Raw genomic sequence first — 5,359 nt, 5'->3', positions numbered from 1 at the left:
TGGGAGATTCTGTTAACCATCGTGGGCCATTCCACCAGAGGGTGGTGGTGGCAAGGTGCAGCAAAGTGGCACAGTATGCCTTCTCAGAGGCGTCACAGAAGCCGTCTAATTCGACTTTGTGTTGGGGGGATTAGTTTACCCACGGTGGGATTTGTATCTGTGAGATATCGTTTAGATTGCTCGCGAACTGTGGCCCCTTTTCTAAACGAAGTGGTTTTACTTGTTCGTCCCAGTCGGTCCCATCTAGCCATAATTCTTGTATCAGGATTTTAGCTTGTATCATAATTGGCGAAAGCCATCCTTCGGGTCGCAAAGTTTTGCCAAAGAGGATATAATTTAGCGTTTTGTAATGGCGGATAATGCAGATATTGACTCGGTAGTGTATGAAAACTAGTCAGATATCGCATTCCATTGAATCCCCAGAGTCTTTGTTGTACTTTCCCTTTCGAACTTAAGGAAATTAGTATCCAACAAGTTTTCTTTCGGTATATGTTTTACTATATCGGGATGATTAGCAGTAATCTTTTTCAATGGAAATCCTGCGGTTTTGAGGGCTCTTATAACCTGTGATAAGGATTCGTATGCTTGTGAAAGACTGTGACTTCCAGACAAAATATCGTCAACATAAGTTTGCGATTTTAACACCTAGGTTGCCAGAGAAAATTCTGACTTGGTGGTTTCTGCCAATTCCTGCAGTGTTCGAATGGCTAAGTATGGAGCACAGTTGACGCCAAAGGTAACTGTTTTTAACTTAAAGTCGCGCAGTGGACTAGTGGGTGATTTTCTGAAAATAATTCTTCGAAAATCTTGATCGTCTTTATGTACGACTATTTGCCTATACATTTTCTCGACGTCCCCGTTGAATACGTATTTGAAGATACGCCAATTTAAGATAAGCAGCATTAGGACTGGCTGAAGCGTGGGTCCCGTAAATAAAATGCCATTTAGGGAGTTTCCCGAACTCGTGGATTGGTATTGATATGTGGGGGAGTTCTTCTAACTCCCAAAATTTCTTCAGTTGTGTATTGAGGTACTCGTTTGAGATTTCCTCAACTCGAGTTGTCATTGTTGTGACTGGTTCCGTGACTAGTCCACTTAGGATCCAACCGAAAATAACCTTTTGCACCAGAAGTGTTTTTGTAATTTTCTCAATACCTTCGAGTATTATCTGTGGTATGGGATCGCTGCCTAATATAAGATCTATTTGAGCGGGAGTGTTGCAGTTGGGGTCTGCTAACTTAAGGTGTGAAACCTTTTGCCAATGCTTGCTATTTATATGATAGCTTGGAAGCATGTTTGGTAATTGCGGTAAGATAATGGCTTCTGCTTGAATACGCTTATCCGTTTGGGGGGAAATTATGGTAATGTGGCAGATTTTGTTGGAGTTTTGAACTACTCTTCCGCCCATTCCCGTAATTTCAAAATTGGCTTATTTTGTAGGCAGTTGTAGCCTATTTTGTGCCCTAGACGCAATAAATGATCGTTGTGATCCTTGGTCTATTAAGGCCCTGAATTTAAACAGCTCTCCTCGGTGTTCGATGGAGACGACTGCTGTAGGTAGTAGTACTCTACTGTGGTTTTCGCAATGTAGCGTTTGGGTTTTTAACGCCTTTGAGCAGCATGGTGCTACTTGGCAGTTTTATGAATTTTTTGTTGCAACTAAACCTGTTGCTCTTTTTATGTTTGAGCTGTTTGGAGGTGAGCTGGAAAAATTGGTAATGTGTAACATCGATTGATGTCGTTTATGACAATAAAGGCAATTAAATTTGCTTTCACAGTCTTTTTGACTTTACAAAATTGTTTCGGTCAATTATATTTAATTTCTTAAATTTCTCGCAAGATTTAAGTTTATGTGCCCCTGTGCATAGTTCGCATGACGTTTGCTTGTATTGTTCAGATGTGAACGTTTGATCTTTGAAGAAGTTTTTAAATGAATTGTTGTTGCTACTGGCTTGGGATCTTTGGAAGCTTCTATAAAGGTCATGGGAAAAACATTTTGTTTTAATTATCTTTTTATCAACTCTTTCTGCGATTTCATACTGGGTAGTTAGGAAATCTTTCATTTGCTGCCACGTAGGGCATTTTTTCCTTGATGAGAGAGATTGTTCCCATAGCAATAACGAGTTTTCTGATAATGCAGTAGTGCATATATTTACCAGAATTGGGTCCCAATTGTCAGTGGGAACGTTTTGTGTCGCTAAAACCGACAAACAGTTGGAACCGAGGGTCGAAGTTTCATATATTCTTCACTTGTTTCCTTTTGAATTTTTGGCAAGTTCATTAATATCGTTATTTGCTTATCTACCAGTATTCGCTCGTTTTCGTACATTGATTTCAGAGCTTCCGAAGCCATATGGAAATTGTCGTCATTTAATGCGAACTGTTTTACGATGACGCCTGCTTGACCTTTTGTTTTGTATCTGATGTGATAAAACTTTTGAGCATTTGATAATTTCGGATGGTTTATGTAAACAACAGTGAACATGTCCCGGAAGGACGGCCATTGTACATAACCACCATGGAAAATTTCAGTGTCACATGCGGGCACCTTGAGGTGGATACCCGAACTTGCCTCTTGATTTTGAATTTGTGGCAGCTCTACTCTCGGAGGTGGAGTGGGTGCAACTGCTTTAATTAATTCTAGCTGATTTGCGATCATAATTTTTGTGTTTTCATACTGGTCTAAGCAGTTTTCAAATTTGGCGTTAGCAGAAGATTTAAAGTTTTCTGGTAGATCTGAATCCTCAGTATCTACAATTGCGTCATATGCAGTCTGGAGACGTGTCCAAATATTTTCAATTGTTTGGTTTTTATTTCTAGCCCCGATTCCGAATTTTCTTGAATCGGAACGTATGAACGTATATATGTATTTATATGTTTGAGCTTTAATATTTTCTTTATTTTTGTCCGCTTATATTTTGCCTTATGCTTACTTTGAGCAATCCTGCTTATACTTGATTAAATATTATATAAAAAGGGGGTATTGCTGGAAATTAGAGAGTAAGTAAATGTTAAAGTTTTTTTGTTTTTGCGGATATCTATTTTTTGTGTTTTTCAACAAAACGTTAAGCATTTATTGTCAATCCATAATTACTTACATGTAAAACCTAACCCAATTTTTTGTTTCTAGCGGTATTTCGGTTTTTACCGGGAAATAAACCGAATACTAAAAACAGTTTGGCAACAGATTTTTTTTCTTAACGGATCTTTTATAAAAACCGCAAAAATAAATTTATTAAATATATGTACATGCATAAATAGAAAAAGAATAATTGAAAGGAATCGATACGACTCACTTTATTTTCCTCCAGGGGGTTTTTGGAGACAATGTTGCTAATGCTAGTTCGCAACTTTTGCTTCGGCTCTTCTTCCCAATCTTTTGGTTAGTTCGCGCCCGCTCTTTTTTGTTTTTTTTTTTTGTTTGCAGTTATTTGACAATTTTCTTTTTTAAAAATCCATAGTGCCTGTCGCTATGGCTCGAAGGACCATATGTTTACTTACTTATTCTGCTTCCACGACACTTGCCTGATTTGTTTCAATTCAAACTTCAGTGCATAGTTCGTTAAACGCTTTAGATTACTTCAGTAAAAACCACTTGAATTTATTTTGTAAAAGAAACACTTTGATTTATTTTGTAAAGAATTGTTGAACTTAGTTTGTAAAAGGGCCACTTTGCATGTATCTTATCGAAGAATTGCTGAATCTATTTTTATTTTGTTTTAGTAAAAAATCACTTGAATATATTTTTTGCGAAAAAACCCACGCTACGAACGGGAATCGAAAAAATATGGTTCAAAAAACTAAAAAACGCGCTTTTAACCCTTTCAGACCGTGATGCATCAATTGTGCGGTCAAGTTTCAATGTCAAGATCTCTACTATTTATGCACGTATGTTAAAAAGGCCGAAATGCATCGATTGTGCTGATTATTGTGTATCTTTTCTTTTTGCACTGTTTCGCTATTCGGTTTACCGTTATCCACGTGGTGATGAAATTCTTAAGTCGTATTTTGATTTTTTCAAAGAGAGCTGCGGCAGTAAGTTGTATTTAATATTATTAAAATATTATTAGTGAAAAAATAGTGAAGAGTGCACATTATAACTAAAAAAATAGTAAGTTCTAATATTTAAAATGAATAGGAGTGATTCAATGCAAAGTAAGTATGTTTTAGCCGTACTTTTCAACAAGTGCATCAATTGTGCGTATCAGGTCTTAAGTAACTAAACACAAGTGCTTTTTATTGCATTTCATTTCAAAGAAATGCTTACAGATGATGATATTTTGGCAGTGCTAGAGGCCTCAGGCGCCCCCGATTTTAGCAGCGATGATGAAGAACGAGACAAAAATTATGAGCCATCGGACAGCACCGACAATGAAGGCGAGGAAGAAGCAGATATTGAAAGAAACGTAGGTGCAGTGCTTCCTGAGTTAGGTTACGAAGAAAATAATGAACCGGTTAGTATGATGGTGTGATTTTTAGATGCACCTTCTGATAGACACTGTTACAGAGTTCAAGTCGTCGACCAATTTGGAGAAGGAAACGTTTTTGCCAACCAATTATCGATATGTCTGTTGCAGAGGAAGTTGTAAGTCGAAAAATTGTAGTAAGTTTTCTTCAAATACTATGAATTTCACTTTGGATACGATTTGATTTTGCAGGACTATGCAGTAGATACGCCCACACCTCTAGAATATTTCGCTAAATATTTTGATTACGTATTTTTCGAAAATGCGGCTAATTGCACTAATAGATACGAATTTGCGAATGCAGGTGGCATATTAAAAACAACCACTAAGGAAATCAAAAACTTTTTTGGAATGCACATTGCAATGGGTTGCAGTCACTTTCCTAGAATTCGAACGTATTGGCAGAACAAATATAAAATTCCACTGGTAGCGGAAACAATGACTCGCGACAGATTTTTTAAGTTAAGAGAAGCATTCCACGTCGTTTTTACAAGCGACGTTCCTGAAACCCAAAGAAGACTCAATATTTTTGGAGAGTGCAACCAATTATTGATGCAGTGCGGAATGCCTGTTTAAAAATTCCAAGAAAAAGGGGGGAGCATATTCCATAGACGAACAAATGATACCCTTTACTGGTCGTTGTCCAGTTCGTCAAAGTTTGCCTAACAAACCAAGAGGCGTTGGATTGAAAAACGAAGTATTGACCACATCAGATGGACTTGTTCTCGATTTCGAGATTTATCAGGGCAAGACAACACCTCTACCAGAGGAAAATATTGGAATCGGTCCCGCGTTTGTTTTGCGTCTGACACAAACCTTACCAAAATGGTCAAAAGTATTTTTTGACAGATACTTTACTACTTTGCCGCTGTTAGAAAAGCTTCTGGAAAATG

This window comes from Bactrocera neohumeralis, unplaced genomic scaffold (assembly GCF_024586455.1).
Source record: "Bactrocera neohumeralis isolate Rockhampton unplaced genomic scaffold, APGP_CSIRO_Bneo_wtdbg2-racon-allhic-juicebox.fasta_v2 cluster09, whole genome shotgun sequence".
Lineage (NCBI taxonomy): Eukaryota > Metazoa > Arthropoda > Insecta > Diptera > Tephritidae > Bactrocera > Bactrocera neohumeralis.
This window is presented reverse-complemented; position numbering follows the sequence as displayed.